This window comes from Protopterus annectens, chromosome 6.part1 (genome assembly GCF_019279795.1).
Source record: "Protopterus annectens isolate FY-2018-M chromosome 6.part1, PAN1.0, whole genome shotgun sequence".
NCBI classification, from domain to species: domain Eukaryota; kingdom Metazoa; phylum Chordata; order Ceratodontiformes; family Protopteridae; genus Protopterus; species Protopterus annectens.
The window spans coordinates 195,545,728-195,569,014 of record NC_056738.1 but is presented as its reverse complement, the minus strand read 5'-3'; positions in this window follow the sequence as shown (position 1 = coordinate 195,569,014).

The following is a 23,287-nucleotide window of genomic DNA, read 5'->3' as shown; positions in this document are numbered from 1 at the left end:
AGCCAGGCTGCTAGGTTCAGGGCTTGTAGCTGAGGATGCAAAATCTGGCCCTCCTGCTGGGACAGCAGGGAAGGTGTCTGAGGCAGGTGCCATGGTGGCACTACTGTCAGACTGCACAAAAGTGGGTACCAGTGCTGGCATGGCCAGTCTGCTGCAGTCAGGATTGTCCTAGGCTTGAGAAAAAAAAAAACAAACAGCAAGAAGCAGGACCACACAGCAAAAAAAGTTTGAATTTTTTACTCCACCACTGGTACCTTGGCCATTCGCCTTCAATGGATAGAACACAGTGCCAAATAACCAACATTTACACACAGATTCAAACCCCAATTCATTCAATTTAGCACATTAATTAATTAATTATACAATGCATTTCAATTGTTAAAGTGTCACAAACACATTTTTTAAAAGCAAGCAGCATATACATTAAATATAACTTACTTTTCAAGTTTCATCAACATTTTAAATAACCTACATAACATTAATTCATTTTAAACATTATGAATATTAACATTTTAATGTTAATTATTCTTTAAATATTTTTTGAAACCATTTAAATTCAAAATTATTTAATAAGCATGCTAATTCACAAATTTACCTCAAGGTTAAGACCCCTAGGAAATAGTGTTCCATAATTAAGAATAAACTTACTTTCTAATTCTTTCAGCTTTTTCACTATATCCCCCCCTCTAAATAAAACAGGTTGTGCCAAAATACTAAAGGATACAGCGGAGAGTCTTCATGTGAAAAAGAGGTCAGCTGATTTATGCTGATGAAAGCATTCAATAAAATTCTTCGGTCGAGTTTGGGAAGACGTCTCTGGTTTTGGTTGGATTGTATTTGTGCCTGGTTCCTGGTTTCATTATGTCTAATCTTTGTCTTTTTGTTGCTATACTCCCTTTGTGGCTAACACACACACACACACACACACACACATCATATATATATATATATATATATATATATATATATATATATATATATATATATATATATATATATATATATATATATATATATATATATATATATACATATATATATATATATATATATATATATATATATATATATATATATATATATATATATATATATATATATATATATATATATATATATATATATATATATATATATATATATATATATATATATATATATATATATATATATATATATATATATATATCTCCATATATATATATATATATATATATATATATATATATATATATATACACACACACACACACACACACACACACACACACACACCTAATAATAACCTTATTTCTTCCTGACTTTGGAACACAAAGCTAAACTGAACAACACTGCATTTTTCAATGTGCGCAAACAGATTTTACAGCAGGCTAACATTTTAATTAGTTAAGATTTTAAGTAAGACAAAGTATTGTGTGGGCTGTACTACAATTCAGCCATTGTAACGATCAATGTACGTCCAAACATCCTTAACTGTCTTAAACAATGCAGGTCACAAAAAAGGAAGTGAGGAAACAATTGTCTTCTAGAGAGGATGCAAAAAATGGCACACTGTAAGATGTGCAAAAATAATGTTACAGTAAGAAAACTTAGCTGTGTTAGCATCATACTCATCACAGCAGCATGACTCAGGTACACACAGTAAAACTAATGAAAGGTGCTGACAGACTGAAACCCCTAGCCAGGAAAACAGTGTTTTTAGAATGCCAATGCCAAATCTAAGTCGTTCAGTATGTCCAAAGAGCAATGTCTCACAGATGAGGTGCCTGGGCACCTCTCACAGGTTTAGGTGGCAGCACACAGGTGTCTGCCCTGAAGATGTTCAATGTTAGAATTACAAAACCCAGGACACATAGGGAGTTTGCCATCAAGTAAACAAGGTTCAAAGACCTTGTCAATGGACCAAAAAAGTCAACAGCCTTTTTAAAACTCTAACCACGCTCCTAGTATCAGATGGAAGCACACTCCAAAGCCTTGCAACCCTAATACGAAAAAAAGAGGCCAAGGAGACAGACCTAAACCATAACATATGGACAAAAAGATTTTGAGTCCTTATTCTAAGATTGTACTGGAAGAAATTAATTCTTACAACAAATGCCAGTTCTTCATTTCTCAAACATATATAAATCAGCATCAAGTTACTTCACAGCAGCCTGTTGCCTACTGAAAACAATAAAAAGTTGCTTAAGTCTTTTCTTATATTCAACATATACCTCATCCCGCTAACCTGCTTAGTATAAAAACACTGTGTATTTCCCAATTTCATAATCTGAGAATTGAGCACACAAAGAATAAAAAAAACTACAATATTCACAAAAAGGTCTTACAGAAGCCTTGTAATCCCTACTAGAGCACTGTAAAATCTATCTAAATTAACACATACCACTTCCTTAACAAAACATTTACATGCTCATCAAACTTTAAATCATTACCTACCAAAACCCCTAAATCTCTGACACAGTTTATACTGGACAGAACTGAATGCTCCGCGCCAGAGGTAAACATTAAATTTAAACACCAAGATGCATCACAAAGGATTTATGGATGTTAAATTTCACATCATTTTGAGAGAAGCAATAAATAGTTCATCTACATAGATTTTCAAATTGTTATAGTCCAAACAACTGGTAATACTACCTATGCGTACAACAAAAGGTAATAGCTTTAGACAACCATTTGGAAATAGTCGTTTTACACAGACTGTCCCTTCATCTTACCTTGGAAGAGAAATCAACAAGTGATCCAAAGATCTGAAAGATTTAGTTCTGTCAAGATAGTACCTGAGTGGTCTGTGGGCATCCACAGTATGGGGAATCCTTTCTTCCTGATTTTAGGTTCAGAAAAGAAAATGGAGAAATAGTTTGGCTTAAAGTAAACTTGGGGATCCACTTGAGCCATAAAAGAATTACTTCTCAAAGAAAACCTATCCATGTGGAAAATGAGACAGGGTTGACTCACCATAACAGCTTGATACATATACTCTTCTTGCAGAGATCAAAGCATCAGTAAAACTATACTCTTCTTGCAGAGATCAAAGCATCAGTAAAACTGTTTTCCACGGTAAGAACAAGTCAACCAGGTTAGCTGGCTCAAATGAAGCAAGTGTTAGAGCCAACACAAAATTAAGATCCCAAGGAAGAAACACTAGTTTTCTTGGAGGTCTGATATGTAAAACCCCTTTCAAAAATCATTCTGATATGAGAATGCATTGAAAGAGGAGGATCCATGGCTAGACATGCTGAAATGGGAGGAGGAGTAAGAAAGGTCATAGGATAAACAAGTCACACAAATACTGTAAAATCAGTGAATACCTAACCCTGAATGGGTACTGGTTATGTTGCCGGCACCTACTAGAAAACCTTTTCTATTTGACAATATATACATTTCTAATAGCAGGCCTCCATTAGTACCTGCTACACTTCTTCAGTAAATAGGTGATTAAAGGGAATTTAGACCCTATCACCCAGGCAGTCAGTTTAAGTTGATTGGGGTGCATCAATCACTTCTTATGTTGTTGATCTATTTTCTGAGGAAGCTGATGGCAACTGCCCCTGACCATTTCCAAAAGAAGGGTGAACCCACTGTTGCCTGGGCTAGAAGAGAGTCACCACAATGATCTTGGTGGACTCTTCCTGAATCTTCAGAAGTACCCTGAATATCAGTGGAAAGTGTAGAAAAACATACAGGAACATTCCCATCCAAGGAAATGAAAAGACATCTGTCATCCAGGCATTCTTGCACGAAGTCCTAGAGCAGAATCTTCCCAGCTAATTGATCAGAGAGTAGGCAAATAGGTCTACTCGAGGAACTCCACAGAAAAGAATCAAATCTTGCAAGATTCCCTGATCAAGTTTCCATTCATGAAGGCCTGCCCTCGTCCTGCTCAGCTTGTCTATCTCACACCTTTCCTCTGCCTGAATGTAGGATACCTGTGGAGTGAGATTGTGCTGTGAAGATATATCCCAAGCTAACATAGCTAGTCTGCAAAGGGGGAACAACCTTGTGCCCTTTGCACATTGATGTACCACAGAACTGTGGTATTATCTGCAACAACTTGAAGAGATCTCAGGGACCAAAGATGATTCAGAGAGTTGAGTACCTTGCTCAAAGTAAGCATCTATTTTATATTTTTGAGCTTGCATATGCCCTTGGTGTCCCACATACCTTGCACTTTTATCCCTCTGGAAACTGTTCCTCAAGGAAAGAATGGGGTGTATGTGGTAAATTATTGCTTTAGAATCGGTACGGAGACTTGGATTCTGGGATATTTGTGGTCTGCACCAAATGACTTCTCTTCTGACAATCCCCAGCACTATGATAGGAAAAGACAAAGGATGTTGGTGCTGGGACCAAAGAGACTTCAGATACCATGGTATCGTTCTAATGCAGAGTCTTGCCAGGGGTATCATGAGAATCACAGATGTTATGACACCCAAAATCCCAAGGTTTTCCCTTGTAGTGACCAAAGTCTGTCCTACGTAAAGAGGTACACGTGGTAACTCAATTTAATGGCAGTATGGTGGCTTTGTGATATGATATCCATGTCATAGTATCATAAATTAGTACTAAGGTAACTGCCCTTGCAAGCCATTTTAAGCCTAGCCAATTATTCCTTGTGAGACTCAAACCCTGAACCTTGTGCTTGCAAGGCAAACACCTTAACCATTAGGCCACCCTCCCAACCACTATTGAAAAGTGCAGATTTCATTCCGGATTTGGTCACTCTGTCTGTGAAGTTTGCATGTTTTAATTGGGCTTGTGTGGGTTTACTTTAGGTAGTTTATCAAGTATGCTGGCTAATTATCATGCATGCCACTTTGGCCAGGTTTCTGACAGAGCAACGATCCAGTGCTGCTGTCTCTCATTTGTCAGAATACTGGACAATAAAAGTTCAAACTGTATCCCACTTTATGTGGAAATGCAGGCAAAACAAAAAAGCTACAGTGTGAAACATTTGTATGTCACAGGATAGGAAATCACAGCTGTATTTAATCATTTTAACATCAAAGAAGAGGAAAGGGACACATTTAACACCTGTCAGACAGAAATTTAAAGAATATTGTGAACTCACAAAAATGCTGACTTTTGCCCTTCTAAAGGAATCAAGATCAACAGGAAACTATTGTTTATGTGACTAAAATTGAGCAAAACACTGAATTTGCAAGGTACATAATGAATTTCTCAGAGAAGGATAGTATGTGCTATTAAAAATGACTAGGTAAGAGACTGCTGAGAAAATAATATCCAACGTTGGCTAAAACATTTAACATAGCAGAATCAATGAAATTTCTACTATGCAATTAAAAGAGTTAGCTGAAGGGTATGAAGGGGCCAATATCAAAACTTTGAATAACATTAAAGTGAGAATGAAGGAAAAAAGTTAACATTCTCATTAATATGATAACAGACAGCACAAGGTGTTCAAGATGCTGAAGAGGAAGCATTACATTAGGTCACTATTAATGAAGTGCCTGTACATCAATGGTCTGATAACAGCTGTGGCCATTGTTGGCTCAAAAATAATGCACAATTAAAAAGAAAAGAAAGCAAAATGGAACTTATGAGAAGAATGCAGACTATTAAACATGGAACGTACTAGTCAATACAAGAACAGGACTTGTATCGAAGTACCACACCACAGAAGCTAGTAACTGTTTTCTCAGTGTCCTTATATAAACACATCCCCAAGATCTTCATTAAAGGCATGCCTGAAATGAAATTCAAATTTTGACGGCATTTTCTCTTCTCAAAAATTATAAAGGTTTTATCTACAAAGTTATTAGACTGCATCGGTTCTTTCTTTTCAAAAAGTTAAACATGTTTTCTGTAACATTTAAAGCAATAAGAGGCAGCCTGAACCATTTCAATCACAAATGAAATTTCACATAAATTGCATAGCAGCTTACAGGGGATGCCATCATTATCATGGAGTTCTAAACCAGTGTAAATGATAAAAATCACCACACATCTTTCATGACATTTGATATGAATTAATAAAAAGATGCACAAATGCATAACAAAACCTGTTACAAAATACTGTCTACAGCTCATTTTTTCATTCAGTTTTAAAGTAAACATGGAAAACACAACAATCTACTTATATAAACTGCAATTCCTTTTTATTAGAGTTTGTTGAGAAGGGAGATCCCAATTAGTCATCTTTTGAAAGAGAAGAGTATTGTATATAATATACAATATTTAAGCAATAACCGATGGTGTGGTATATTGAAGATTTACCCATGGTTGGTGTGGTTTAATGACGAGGGCTAAGCCAGAATGATTAAATAAAGCCAACCATGGGTAAATTTCAATATACCACAACCACGGAGTCTGTTACTGCTATTATACAATGACATTATTTAAGAAAAAAAATACTTACTTTTCTGAAATAATGTCTTTGAACGGCGCATTACTGTTCTTCCTTGTTTTGATATACAGAGCGTGCGTATGGAACTTGCGTCCCACCCATACCCAGTACATCAATGCTTTGAAATGGAAGCAACATATTTTTTTTTTGTTTAAAAAAATGTTTTGAGCACTTTATACCAACGGAAAAAAGTCCGGGCGACCGGATCTTTTCCCGTTGGTATATTGTGGGATTTACAATGGTGCTGGGCAATCATCGTGGACGTTTTAGAATATTAATGGGGGGTCATTGTATAATTATTTTATTTCACATCTATTATTCAGGATAGTCTGACTGGACAGCAAGTGTCCATTTTTAGCGGAGTCCTAGGGAGAACAGCTCCAATACAATTAGAAAAAAAGCATGCACTTTACAAAACACGAGATAAAAAATTCCACATTACATTAACACAGTATAAAAAGTTATAAATGAATTACAATAAGTCAGAGCACAGATACAAGGTTGCAGGTAGTTGTTGCAATAAAAGGTAATTATGGTTAATAGCACTGAGTATTCCATTCTTGGATAAAAAATGAAATTGTTATACAGAATGAATATAGTAGTTTGCGACGTTCTAACTGATGGATTGATGAACAGATGACTATTTGTACAAATATTTACAAAATTTACAGTGAGCACTGAGATGCGCTCAAATTAGTGTTTTACAGTCCAACAGCATATAATACATTTGAATAGCAACCCTGACAGAGCATGCACCTGAGCTGTTAAAAGGTTTCCATGTAGTAATACGTGGATTTATGGTGGTTTGTTACAGTTGCATAGATGGTTGGAGTAGAGATATGATTTCAGGACAGTCTTAAAGGAGGATGCAGATTTTAGATGTCCAAGGTCAGGAGGAAGGTTGTTCCAGGCCTTGGCAATTTCATGGGCAAAAAGAGATTCCCCCGATTTGTTTTTGCAAGAGATGGCTTCAATTAACGTTTTGTTGCTGGAGCGTAGTTGTCTGCTTGGATTGTGGAAGTTAAGGAGGTCGTTCAGGGCAGGGTTTTTTTTTCGGAGTAGTACAGTATTTGGTGGGCTAAGCTGAGTCGATGATATGTTAGAAGTTTGGGGAATTCTAGCCAATGTAGGGTTTGTAGGGCAAGGCAATGATGGGAACGTGACTTGGAGAATCTGGCAATTTTGTTGTAGCGCAAGGAGAGTTTATTTAAGTCAGCTTTATTTAGGTTTGTTAGAGAGGGAGAAGCATATAGCACTGTGGATAGAAGGTGAGTTCTAGCTAAGGCAACACGAGATTCTGAGGTAAGGTACCTTTTGCATCTGTAGAGGGAGCCTATTTTTTGTGGACTTTAGTGATGGTTGTTGAAATGTTTTTGTTAAATTTGAGTTATTGGTCAATGGTAATTCCTACGAGTTTTCCCTCAGAGACTGGGTGATTTGGGTGTTGTTGGGGGAGAATATAGAAAAAGAGAGGTCAGTGAGTTTGGTTGGGTGAAACAGCATGGGTTGTTTTTTTTTTGGGGTTAAGTATAAGTTGTGAGTTATTGAGACAGTTAGTTGGGCTTTTTGCTGAAGAAGTTGGATGTTGGGTGCAGAGCATATGAGGGTTGTGTCATCAGTGTATTGGACTATATTGGCTTTTGTGGTAGCTAGGTGGAGTTGATTAATATCTTCACCAAAGAGCAGTGGGCCAAGTAGAGAACCATGGGGTACGCCTAGGGTAACTGGGAGAGAGGGAGTTATTCTATTTGACAGACTGGTGTCGGTTGTCTAGGTAGCTTTTGAACCAGAGTGGGGGTGTCGAAGTTAAGGTCAGAGAGACAGGTTAAAAGTTTTTTGTGAGATACGGTGTCAAATGCCTTGGATAAAATCAAGGAAGGTAGCGAAGACAAGTTTACCTTGATTCCTACAGGAGTTTATAGTGTTGGTGAATCTGTGCTAGGTGGTGGATGTACTGTGGGATGAGCGGAACCTATGCTGGGTTGGGGAGAGAAGGTTATTGGAGAGGAGGTGGAAGAGAATATGGTGATGTATACATCTCTCTAGAATCTTTGACAGGGGTGCAAGAATTGCTACTGATAAGAGTTCGTAACAGGGGCTACCTTTGCGAAGGGGAATAATGAAAGAGGCTTTCCACAAGGTTGGCACAGTGTTTTCGATAATGGATCTGTTAATTAGTAATGAAATACGATAAGCTATCACTGTTGATGTGAGTTGGAGGTATTTGGCAGGGAGGTTGTCGTTGGCGAGGGTGGTTTGAGTTTAGTTATTAATTTTTGCATATGTTTGTACTAGATTGACTGAGAAGGGGATGGAGTTTTGTTGAGTTATAGGGGGTTGGGGGATGTTGGGGTGGTACAGTCATTTATGAGTTTAAGGTGAAATAGTTGTTAAATCTGCAGACTATATTGAGATCTGTGCCAGGTATATTGGGGGGGGGGGTGGATTTACCGGGCTGGAAGATATTATTTATTGTTACCCAGAATTTATGAGGGTTGGTATTATATTTCTTTTTGTAGGGCGAGGTAGTAGGTTAGCTATACTGCAATAAGCACTGTAAGCTACTGAACTGTTGCACTATCAAAGCACAGACAATGCACCCATACATAAACAGTGGAATGATGCAAGTAACGGATGTCTGCGGCAATGGTATACAGAAAGAGTGCACATGACATTCTTCGATATATCATCATGTACTTGTTGTGGCCACTACTACCATTTTATCTGTACTGGCAAGAAAGTACAGTACAGAAATGTAACAAAAAACTTCAAATCAACTAAAATAGGATTTGGCTTAGAATACCTTAGCCCTTAGGTGTATTAACCACATAGTTGTGATTTCTACGGTCATTTTACTGCAGCAATAAAATGACCAACACTGAAAAGGTCATGAACTCAGGTGCATGACTAGTCACCTTAAATCAGTACAAGGATGCATATTATGGGATCCCCAAATGGGAAGATTTGATAAATGCTGCAATTGTAATGCATTTTAATTATAAAAGTAGACTGGGGCAAAATACAAAGCATGCACACACGTGTGTGTGTGTGTGTGTGTGTGTGTGTGTGTGTGTGTGTGTGTGTGTGTGTAAATATGTTTCAGTTGGACCTATGCAAGTGTAATCCACCCATCAGTAGCAGTTTGAATTAGGTACAGTTCTAGTTTAGGTTTTTCTTACAAAGTGTTGACTACATCATATAACATCTTCCCTCTACTTCACGAAACCAGATAAGAACAAGACATAAACAAATTCTGCAGTGAATTTGAATTTCCAGTAGTAGCTGTCTGTGCACCACAACACATTTACAGCAAATCACAATTACTTTAACATCAAACAGTCTTCAGTTATGTTTCCATACATGCATCTAACCTATAACTGCATTTTATTTCATCTGGAAGAGACAAACAAAATTAATAACGGTTTTAATTTTGCTGCACATATTTTACACTGACAAGTGGAAACGGACTTTATGAGATAAATGAAGTGGGTCAGTGAAATGTAGTGAAAATGCAAGGGTGGTGGGACAGCTGTGGAAACAATCAATCAATGGAAATCTGAGACAAGACTTACTTAAGCATGGTTGAAAATAGAGGGAGCCGAACGTGAATGCATGGAATAAGCAATCAGCAGGGAATAGGTATTTAAAGTGTGAAGACTGGAGCAGATGCAAACTACTAAAGGGTATGAGGGAAAGGAAGTATAGGGCAGTGGTATTAGAGTGATAGCAGAGATATTACTTAACACTTTCCATATGGGAGAAGTACAGTTGTGTAAGCTGTACTTACCTATCACAGTAGACATATGAATTCCTCACTAATGCAGTAGCCCTTAGATATATGGGTTATTTCCCTGCCCAGTAATCAACAAACAGCAAGCTTCATAAAGCTCTGACTTTCCCCATACCTACACTCTGCCTGCTGATTAGTTAATCCCAAGGAGGGAAGTATGCAGTCAGACTGAAGATTTCTTCAGTAATTTCTTGCCACCTCTAGAAGAATCATCTCTGGGGTTTCACAGGTAGCAATCAGCCTAGAGCTTTATTTTTAAGAGACCTCCAAACAAAATTTGTCATCCTTTAAAAAAAATGGTCTTGTTGGAAAAATCCAATACAGCTAAAGGTGCTTTGAAAAGAAAAACAGAATTGTTTACCTGAGGAGCTAATAATGGATTGTGTAGATGTGTCTAGTTAAAAAGTATTGTAAAACTGATGCACAGCAATGGAAATGATGCAAAGTGGTTTGGCAGCCTTTCTTACAACTTACTGAGAAACCACAAACTAATGCAAAGTGGATTCTTATCACATCACCCAATGACAAGTATTAACATCTCCTTATCAAGGAAAACGTCAATGCCAGTTTATCATAAACATCATAGAGGATAGGGGCCTGGTCATTACAGTGATGATCACTGAAGGGCCCACTGATAATGCCGGTTTAACAATAACTAGGACAGTTTACCCCTAATGATGGTGACAAAGGTGAGGAAAGGACCATGGCTAATGAGGTTGGTTATCACCATCACTAGAATACAATTAAAAAAAAAGATAAATAGACTTTTATTTCTTTTAAGCTAGTCTGGTGCACTGCAAACCTTGTTTCAGACATTTTCTTACAATAAAAAAGCACTCACTGAATATGTTTGACAATGTACTGGGGGCAAATCACATACTGGTTTATGCATATGCAATACAATAATGGTGTTTGTTTTTTGCTAGAGATGGTATGGCAATGATGGCATATGTTGTTTTAATTTACTTACGAAGGTGAAGCATACCAAATATAGACAATTTGAAGGGCAAAAGCACAGGTGTACTCAACGCAGCACTGGTACAAAGTTCAGATGCACAATTCCTGTTGTTACTAGTAATGTCCTCAGGGTAGTTTGAAGAACTAATGTGGAAATTTACAGTACATATACAGGTGGACATTCTCACTGCATTTTTATATAGTTTATGAGAGTTTAGAGTTTGTACCAGAGATGCATGAATTTAAGTGGACAAATAGTTCTTGCTACAGGGCATATAAGTACTGCTGTGTATTTGAATATGTGCATCTCTATTATACATGTATATATACATACACACATTTTTTTTTATCATAATAGAACTCAGATACAGGGCTCAACAAAAACATGCATCTGGTATAATACGTAGGATACTTTCTACTTATCTTCACTCATCACATCAAAAACATTCATCTACATCCTTAGCATGTTATCTAAGTTATTAAAATTCTCCTAAACCTGCCACACTTCAGTGCATGTGAGAAAGCAAACGTATACACACTGCATATGCAAAGCACATAAACACAACCTCATAACATCCTAGTCTAAACTAGTACCCCCTGCAGATTAAAATCTATACTTAATTAAAAAAAATAAAATAACACTTAAGTAAAACACAGACCACATCTCACATTCACTTGAATAAAAAAAAAATGCAACCTCACAGACAATACACAGACCCCCAGAAGCAACACTGTTCACCTAAAACTGTCTCAAATAAATGAGATTCATTCACATTGGAATGAAAAACTTAAAAAAATAAAATAAAATTAAAACAAATGTGAATTATAAAACAGCAAATTGGAAAAAGATATTACTTGTAAAATTGACTCAAATGTGCTTAAACTAAATGAAAATAAGCTAGCTAAAACATAATTAAACTTTAAAAGTAATGCATCCTTATACAAATCTGAGTATTAAACAACAAAAATTAACTAACACTCAGTGTTCCATTAAAGGTTATTTCAGGGTCCTGCAAGTACAAGTCCTTTAGGAGCATGAAGATATGCTGTCAGGACGCTACTCCTTGTCTTCCCTTAAACCTTGAGCTTTTTTTCTGTAACAGTCCTTAGTATGCATCTGTCTGTATAATGCCCTCCTTTGTTTCCCCTTCCATGATTTGTGAAGAAAGGAAAAAAAATAATTCATAAAGAATTTCTGCCTTTTCACCATCCTCTTATCTCTGCAAGACTAATCTCATCAGTTCGGAGCTGACCTTCATTTTTGTCCTGGGAGTCCAAAGAATTTTTATTTCCCTCGCCTTTTTCCATCTAATCTATTTCTGCATTTCTTGTTTCTTCATAAGCCTGCAGCCAACTCCACTTCTCTGCTCCTTAACTCAGGAAATGACCATTCCATTGCATAAAGTGCTTCCTTAACCTCCCTGAAAAAAAAAACAGATTTCTCCCTACTTGGCTCTTTTTTCCCCTAGTCCTTTTTCAAAAAATTGTTTACACAATTCTCTTTACCTTTATCCCCAGGCTGCTTATCTCACACACTTGCTCCCAGTCTCCTCCTTTAGTATCAAACATTCCCTCCTCTAGCTTAAAATCTCCTTTCCATAATCCCACACCGTTTTTTTTTCCCTGTCATCTTCCTTTTCCATGGTGAACCAGCGTATTGTACAAAGTTGTTGAGGGGCAATTTTGCTTTTAATTCATAACCCTCCTCTTCCTTGTTACGTAAGGTGTCCAGCATTTCTGTTATCTTCATCTTCTAGCCGAGTGACTATTTCTTACTCTACTACCTCCTTCTCTACCCCAATTTAGATACAGTATTGTACCAGACTGCTTCTGGGAGATGAAAGCCTACCATAAATACAACCTTCTTTTTCCAAGAGCTTATCTATTTACTTACCCGTTTGTCATCCTCTTCTTCAGCATCCAGTGGTTAACATTCTGTAGAACCACAAACACTCACCCTTTTTCTCGCAGCCTGACTTCTAGACTAATTTTGATGGTCTTCAAGATTCATCTATTTTACTGTGTGCTCAGTTTTCCTCAAATTATATCACACATTTGCTACCAGCCTAATGCAGTCTATTGTCTCTCTCTCTCTCTCTCTCTCTTGCCCTTTCTGACCTAAAAAACAAATGATATTCCCAGGTCACCATATCTCAGTCCCTTTTCATTTGCCTATGTGTCATACCAAGTATGTCTGCTTTCACCTTCCTTCTGAAGCCCCCTTCCCACTTTCCTTACTAAAATGCTGCCACTACTCAATATGACTGTCCACCCATTCCTGACATAGGCTGTCCTGTTCTCTGCTGTTTTTCCACCTTAACTTGTACCTTATATCAGAGTCTTATTTAGACTTTCACTTATCCCACTGTATATTTTGCTTTCCCTGATGATTCCTCTACCCTCAGAGCCCTCCTACTGTACTTTTGCCCTCTTACCCATCTCTCCTCCATCTCAGTTTAATACCATAATCATTCTAACATTCATTTGCATTCTGGATTTCACCATCTTTCTTAATCAGGGAGTGGTTAACTGTCAGTGGTAAAAAGGTTCTCTCAATGCCGTGCTTTCTCCCAGGCCTGAAACTCATCTTTTCTTGATATAACTTGCTAAGACTGGGTTTCCAAAATAAACTGCATAGCCTGATAATTATGTCAACATTCTAATCAGTTCAGAATATTTAAATGCCATCACTGACTCCACAGCTCTACTCTGTAAGGTACACATTATTAATATTATTTTAATGTTTCTTATTTAATATTCAGAGGTTCAGAAACAAAAACCAATGGAAAAAAATCACTTTAATAAAACAGTAAATAACTCCAATAAATAACTCCAGTAAGCACTTATGGTTTAAACCAGCTTTCAGCTTACTGTTACGTAACAAATGTTCAAAGGTTGCGTTGCCTCATCCTCGCACAGGGTGTCTCACTTTTTAAAATAAGTAAAAACAAACAAAAAAAAACATCTGAATGTATCTTTGCTCCCCTGTACAGCTTTATTTACACATATATTTGGTTTAAAATTAAATGAAATGTTACTGGGTTTAATTTATGCTTGAAACAGCTATCATTGTTTATACTTTCTTTCCTTTTTTATCATCCTTGAAGTGGATTTGTGTGTCTATTCTGCTATTTACTTCAAATGAACTAAGCAAAAAAAAAAAAAAAACAGTAGTAAAATAGTCTGATTTTCAATCAATGAAACTCAAATTAATACCACCCAATTTTAGACAGTCTAGCTAATATAGGTCACTCAATTTTATTCTGCCTTTCTTCCCTCCTTATTTCACACAGTGCTGCTTTTATTAATTTGTTAATTGGGCAAGTCCCTGGACACACGCACCCTTTTAGGGGTGACCCTGGAGCAATGCATGATTAATTGACTCATTCAGACTCAAAGAGTAAAGAAGGTGGGGGGGGGTGAAAGGAATCAAACTCTGTACCCTGAACAACAGGAAGTAGTTCATGAACAGCTTAGGGCCTTCATACTAAACACAGATTGCACAGCAGCCTGTGTGTTACCCTTCAGCAGCAACAAATGTTTGTTTTTCTCTCCTATGTTACTGTCGCCATGCTCTGTTCCCTAGAAGAATAATGAAAAAAAGAAGTTCTAAAAAGGAGTCATTTACTTACTAGTGGGAAATACTTTCACATGGTACCTAACACAACAGAAAACAACTTAAAGCATGCAAAGATCTTGGAAACGCATTTTGCAATCATTAAATAAACAGAAAGGGAAATACTGAAAGTTATGTTTTCGTCCATGGATTTTTAAAATATAACCAGAGACTTATTTCAGTGCCACAGTGACACCATTGGGTCATGTAGTTCACATTATACTTGAAATATCCCTTTGCCTACTTTTCTTATAAACCTGTCTGTTTCAGCAATCCATTCCAGTTTCTTTTGGGTCTTAAGTGACTGGGATGTTCAGCTCACTGGGAAAGATGTAAAAAAAATCTAAACTGAAGCAGTGAGCGTTTTAATACCCTTTTATTTGTTTTAGTGTGCTTATTTCTTCTAGCATCTAATAAATCCAGTAACAAGTTCCAAAAGCTGAACAGTATTATATACCTCAGCAATCTCAGAACAAATTTTGCATGATGTACACTTTATGTGCATGTGTATGGTGGGGGGTACTACACAAGTCTGTGCATGTACATATATATTCTCAGAGACCACATTGTTATTTATGTTTTGGTTTAATCACCCATGTCACAAGACCTTTTCTGCTATTCCCATGTACATTTTTCTGTGGCTGGACAAATCTAGCAGGAAGAAGGATTCATTTTCAAAAGAAACCCAACACTGCTCATGAGACAATCCCTTTGTTTTTTTTTCTCATTTGTCCTGGCAATTGAGTGATATTAGCACACTGAAAAAAACACATTTACCAAAAAACAAAATCAGTGTATAAGAAAAAACGTTTTTTTTGTGATCCTATAAACAAAAACGTTACCACTGCATTCAGATCAAATTTGTTTGAATACTGGTAGCGTTACAGAATGGTGTAGGGTTACGGTTAACGTTAGTAAACACTACTGAGGTAGATAGAGGGGATTCACCTAAGTAACATACTTCAGTGTGCATTCTAGAACTCCCTCTTCTCCAAGCAGTTATCATTATTACTTTTTCAACTGGCCAGCTAATTTTAGATGATTTGTTACTAATACCCTCAGGTTCTTCTCCATTCCTGACAATAGCATTTTCACTCTCTGCACATATAGCACTTGCCTCTAAGATTAGGTTATACCTACCATCGTGAATTATTAGAACAAGGGAAAGCTTCCAAAAGCTCATCTGCGTAAATCACTCAAGTAAGAATATACCTTATCATAAAATACTCCAACAATATATGTACAATTTTTGCTATTTACATCAATTTTTCTGACAGCATACAGAACTATGATCATGAGCTGCTAACAAGCTGCTTTCTGTAGTCCATGGTTTGATTCCCTTATACTCAATTTGCCTACTGTGCAACTCTGGGGCAATAGGGAAAATTAGAATATCCTCCTCAGTAATCTCCTGGATAACATGACTAGTAACTTCCTATGAACCTATAAACTTACCTAAATAACAAACACTAAGCACACGCCAATAGAACGCATCACAGAACAAAAATGACACAGCAGGAAATGAATCTCAGAATTTTTGCCAGAAGCAAAAAGCAAGAACTTTGTTACAAACTATACAGTTAAACCAAATAAAAATAGGAAAGTTTAAGGCATTAAACCAAGAAAAACAGTGCAATGGGAAAAGTTCTTGTTGCTGCACAACAAAATGTGCAGATTAGACAGTATATGTCTGATGGTGACAGACTGTCAACTTAAATAGTCCACACAGCCACCATCATGAAGCAACTTGGGTGTCAAGTGAAAGCAAAAAAGTTCAGGAATCACACATTCCCAAAGGCACAGAAGTAGGGCTTCCATCTGATATGCTGGTATCCTGTGCTTAATCTTATGCTGGTATCCTGTGCTTAATCTTGGATACCAAAGTGCCAGCCTGGGGGAGGGAGGTTTAAGTGGTCAGAAGCCATCACTTACACTGGTGGTGGTGGTGGGGGGGGGGATTGGGGAATTCTCAGCCTTTGCTGTACTGCATCCTGGCACAAGCCAAGGGCTAGCCAGTAGGTCTAGCTGGTAACTGACAGTAACAACAGGCATTCATGCACCAGCATACACCGAGGATATGGCACAGATGACTGCACTCAGGGGAACACAGGGCTAAAAACAAAAAATCTCTGTCATCATAACACTGTAGGAGAATGCCTCTTTCTCTCCTTCAGCTCCCAGATGAAATTAATGTCCACCACTCACAAGAGCTACTACACTTATTGAGGGAAAAACTAGTCAACAAAGGAGCTATGCCAGAAAAGGGGAGGGGCACCATAATATAGACCATAGTAAGCAGGTGAAGGAGTTTAAAAAAAGAAGAAAAAAACAGGTCATTGCAAAAAGCAGGCCTCCCAAAATATTCCTCCACCCACAAAGCAACAGAAATGTATACCACAAAGGGAAAACCACTGTACACAGCACAGGTTATAATTGATTAAATACCTCTGAATACAATTGTTAAATCAACAAAAACAATCTAAGCTATATGCAGAATCCCACCTACTGGCTATTCGACACAACATTAAAAGTTATACCCAACATCTACAGACACCTTCAACATGTATCACACCTAAATAAAAATATCAGACTCTCAGTATACATTGTGTTGAACTCTAACCGTGACAAATACAAATACTAGTTGGTTTGCCCATGTGAACATAAATCTCAGAAATCACTTGCTTACTAGTGTTATGATGAAATATATGTGACTGTCTGAGGGCTCCCTACTGAAATGTCAAAAATCGAAATGCCAAGTGCCAACAAGCCAAAAAGAAAAGGACCGAAAACCTAGGAGAATAGTGGATCTCTATCATCACTCTTTTCCTTTAAACTTTTTACTGGGGGCAAGCCACCCAAAGCCTTGAATCTATATACACCAACTCCAAAATAGCCATACTTTAGAGAAAAGGGAATATTCTAAGAAATAGCCATCTCAGACTTCATAAATGCAAGTCCATTTTTCAGCCAATCTACATGTTTTGGGACTCATTCTAGCAGATCCCGACTGCTGTGCACAGACTTAGTTTCTCCCTTCCCCAATTTGTGCAACCATGGAGTTGGAAATATAAGTTCTTAGGGGAAGGTAAATATCATGCAAAAAGTGTGCAAACAACAAAGAGGTGTATGTCACTTTGCAAAGATTTACAAAATACTTCGAGCAAGTTATCACTATATCCGCACAATATGGCATTTCATGTTATAAGAAAGGTTTCAACCTCTCAGTATAAGAATAAAGGCCAAGAACAGAAATGAAGGAGAAGGACCCAAATCAGGGATACTTTTTTTTAAAATCCATACCACTAAAGCTAGAAAATTTAAAAAATGTGCACAAAGAAGCAGGTAATATCTGAAGGAAAAGAAGTCTAACTGCAACGAATGTCATTATTTGTTGATTATAATCCACCACATTTCTTTCAAAAGTATTACTGATTTTACAAATGGCAGGGCAAAATTAGAGATATCCCCAAAAATCAGAAACAGTTGAGAGGTATGATACTTGTTGTCAGACTATACTGGACATAGCCAAGCTTCAGTACCAAGTCAAACCATACAGGGACATATCAAAGCTTCATGCAGAGTAAAACTTCTAAAAAGGGAAATTCACCAGAAAAAAAAAAATCGGTGGCATAGTATTCCTCCCTGGTAAAGCTGGAGAGGGAGCATCCAACAAATTAACAACTCCTGAATTCAGCAGGCCATTAACAGAGAATTTGAAAACCAAACACTGATGTTATCAGGATACAAAGGCAGTACCAGACAGACTTGTGATCTGTATATAAACAGACACAGCATGAATTCAAAAGCACTGCTGAAGCCTGACATGAGTAGAAATGATATACAACACAGCACACACCAGTTAACACTAGTGAAATGATGTAATTTATACCTCTTAAACAAAACTGGACATACAGTACTACCCAGAAAACCACTTGCAAAAGTGAATACACAGGAATACCGATTCTTTGCAATTCTTTCTACAAATTAGACACAAGCTGCTACAACCCACACACAATACATCTTTCTTGTCATGTAGCACATTAAACATATTCAGTTTCTAACAAACTGTCATTTAAATCTCAGTCCCAGTACTTGCAGGTATGTTTACTGTGCAACTAACTTTCCAAAATTCCATCTGGCAGAAAACTGCTGTATAACACTTTATTAACTACCCTAACCCAGTCACATATTAGTATAATTAAAATCTCAACCCCCACCTTCTTTTGCATGCCTGCGTACCAGTGTTCTGCACTGCTGTGATCTGGACATGTGTTTCTTTCATATGATGGAGTGTAAACAAAAGTGTCAAGCTCTGTTGGCTCAACAGCATTAAAATGCACAGCCATACATTTGTATAGTTTCCCTATAGTGTTAGTGGAGAAAAAGAAAAAAATTGACTTTTAATGTTGCAACGTTTGATCAAATATTTTCAAAGTTAAGTTGGCTTATGGCTAAACAACAACTTCTTAGTGCCAATCATTCTTCTCTAGACAATTTATTTGTGACAATGACGATAAAAAAAGATGTTTATGCCCATGTACTTTGTGTATATTTATACACCATAATAATTATAATACTCTACTACAGTTCAATAAAAGCCAGCCCAGGGCATCCCCTGTAATGCCAGTGAACAAACCTATTAAGTGAAAGTTAATAAGCCATTTTGTAACCACCAATAATAATAAACACATGCAAAATGAAAGAACGAGAAAGGCTTGTGCAAGAACAAAGAACTAAAAAAATACCTTAAAAGTATTGTTGCAGTGTATTAAGTAAGGATGCTTAGACCGAAGGAAACACCTACAATTAAGAAGACTTCATACTACTAAATGGAGGCAGTATATTTGACTATTAATCAGCTATACTTTGAAGTGGCGTATTTACGGACCACACTTATAACTGGAGAGAATCTATTAAGTGCATGTAGGCCAAGACAGACACATCTGGAGCAGTGGTTCAATCCCTTGCCACAAGAAACCCGGCTTAGAGATGCAGCTTAGGTAACAGACACATCAATTAAACAATTGGAAAATAGCAGCACTGCATTGGCTTTCTCATTTCGGAGGACAGTTTATCATAACGGGCTTGCCCACTAAGATTAGTTGGGGAAATGCTACCATCACTCAGGTATGAATAAAGCATACTAGTGTTGGATCACAATGGACAGTCTGATCTCAGCAGTGCAAATATATGCCCTCATCACCCACATGATGTCACTGCATATCCCAGTTATGGAGTTTATGAAGAAAGTAAACTCCCCACTCTGCCTATGGATACCAAATACAAGTCATGGTTCTCATGTTATGTTCCACCATCCCTACTAGGCCTTTAGGGCCTTAAAAACCTGAATCATTAACACTAAATGGAATCAAGATATGAAGAGTGCTGGAAGGAGTAAGAAAAGACAGAGAAAGATGCTGGTGGATGATTAAGTGATGGAGGAGCTACGTCAGGAGATGCATCTATTTACAATATATAAACAATAAAAATATAGTAAGTAATGTGATAATTCATTCCAATGAGAAAAAAGAGAGAGAGCGAGAGAACACAGTCAACAAAGCACTAGTCACTAGACAAAGCTTTCCCCAATGATTTGGGGGTTTTAAGAAGTGCAACAAGGCAAAAGCAGTGCCAGATAGCCTACTGTGGGATTCACAAAAAAGAGGTGATGAGTGGTAAATCTCTGTAGATAACACAGCCTGAATGGTCAAATAGAAAAAGGTTGGATTACTTCACCATTCTTTACCAAAACAGTATGCCCTAAAGTTTTGAAGGCCCAAGGACAGTTCACAATATCTGTAGCCAATAATTTATCCTGTTCAGCAGTCAAAACAATATATTAAACTGTGCATGACCAAGCTAAGAATCATAAGCATTAAGCGGATCCTAGCTTATCCTATTACCTGAATTCATGTACACATATTTAATAAGCCTTATTAACTTTTTCCCAAATACATATTGTTATAAAATCCCAAGCATTGTTTAATGTCTAATGTTACCATCATATTTTTCAACATTCCATGTAATCACCCTTGTATCACTCATACTAATTATTGTATTTTTAAATTATTTTATAAATATTCATAAATCCTTTGTACAATAAACTTTCATCCAATAAAAATTTTCATTAATTACATCTAAAATTATTTCATTAATTCTTTTCAGTAACAAATCCATAAAAATTGTATAATCTGTATTGTTATGTGTGCTAGGTCTCCAATTAGTTATCTCATCTCATCTCCCATTCTTTTAATAATATTTTAAAATCTCTTGACAAACTCTAATATCCCAAATTGCATTTTCAACCAAAAACTCATGATTTTTAAAAAAACACTACTTTTTATTCCTGATTTGTTTGTAAAAAAGTCATAAATTTATTCCATCAGGTCCAAGTGCACTTACTTACTCTTTAAGCTTGGCATAGTCTTAATAACTCCTCAATATTTACAACTTTTTCAATTTTTTGGACACTGCTTAACTTTTGCTATATTCCAGTTTTGTAAACACATCTTTATACATACCTTTAATATACTATTGTCCATACCTTCAAAATACTCTTCCACAATAACTTCATCTAAACAATATTTCTCATCACCATTTTTATCCTTCAAGACATCCATTCTCCTCTCTTCTTTTTTACCTTCTTACTTGAAAACTTAGATATTTCTTCTACTTTACCCCTCCAACAAATAATTTTGCTTATAACGTAACAGCTCTGCTCATATTTTCTATATAAATGTGCCTTTCAAATTCCTTTCATACCCCCTTCCTAATACAATTTTCATGATCTGTTAAATTCTCATATTTCACTATTTTAATTTTTCCAAAAAAAAAAAAAAAATAGAAATCCCTTTTTGTATTTCCTTTATATTCACACCGGCTGCTTTAAATATTTTTAAAAGAGAACACATACATGTGATTGTGCGATAATTTTTTCATCTCTAAATCAAATGTTAGCTCTTTTGTAACTTTTCCTGACAATATTTTATTGCCGGTTGTCTCCCCAATATAAATATTTATGTTTCAGATTCAGCTTTCAAAACACAATGATCATAGGCGAGTACTAGGCAAATGGCCCTCAGGCCAACACAAGCCTAGCCCAATAACATACCCAGTCGTCCTATTGCCGGACGTTAGTTCCTTGTACCCCTATCGAGCAAGGTTGTTGAAATGATCCCCGGGGTGAATTTCCTGTTACCCATCCACTCAAGATTTTTCTTGAAGAGGGCCAGTAAAGTGCTCTGCTTGACATGAATGGGAAGTTTATTCCAGAGTATGGGCAATCTCCGAGTTAGGAACCTGTCCCTCCAGCAGGTTCTGTTTATTGTGGTGATGAGGTTGAGGTCCTTGGATCGGGTGGTGCAGAGGAGTTGAGTCCTTTTCAGATGAAGCATGTCTAGTAACACTGGGTCCAACAAGGCTTTGTATGCCAAGCAGAGATCGCCTCTAAGCAGGCGATATGAGATGGAGTATAGCTGTAGTTTTTTTGAGTCCGTCTGTGTAGGGCACGCTTGAGTTCTAGGATCCTCTTTGTGAGGAATTTCTGTGGCCTCTCCAGTTGCTGCAGGTGTCTAGTGAGGTACAAGCCAAATGGGGCATTGTACTCTATAATGGGTCTAATGAGGGATGACTAGAGAGGGATTACGACCTCTTTCCTCCTGGATGAGAAACCCTTTGTAATGAAGTGTGCCACATTGAAAGACTTTCTAACTACAGTGGCCACATGGTTGCCAAAAGAGAGGTTGCTATCCACTTGTGTCCCTAGATCTCTTATCACACCTTCGGAGTTGAGAGGGCTACCATCGATGTGGTAGTTCGTGGGCACTAAGTTTTTCCTGAAGGGGATGAAGATGCACTTTTTTCATTGAGCTTGAGACCATGGTTCTGGCACCAGTCACTGGTGTCAGTGAGGCCATTTTGTAGGATGTTAACATCAGCTTGTGAGTCAATAATGGCTCCCAGTTTGCAGTCATCTGCGAACTTGGTCAACCAGAGTCCTTTAGTGTTGGCCTGAACTTCAGAGAAGTATATACCAAACAGGAGAGGACCCAGGACCGAACCTTGTGGGATGCCACTTGTGACTGCTCGGTAGTCGGATTTGGAGTCTGCTACTTTCACCGTGTGGGTTCTGTCCGTGAGCTAGTTGGCAAACCATCTTATGATGTAGGAGTTGACACCTGGGTTGGTGAGTCTGTCAATGATCCCCGAGTGGAGGATAGTGGCAAAGGCCTTGGCCAGATTGAGGTAGGCTGTGCGGATCCTCCTTACTTTCATCGACCGCTCTGGTGATAGATTCGAAGAAGTCCATCAGGTTTAGCAGACATTATCTGCCCTTCACGAACCCAAACTTTGAGGGATCCAGGATTTGAAGGTTCCCAATATCCTTATTTACGAAGGCCATACTGATGCTCTCCATGGCCTTACAGATCAGGCTCGTCAGGCTAATGGGGCTGTAATTTCCTGGGTCAGTAGTCACTCCCCCTTTGTGGAGTGGAATGACTGTAGTGGTGCGCCATTCCGTGGGGACAAAGCCTGAAGTGAGGCTGTGACTGAACAG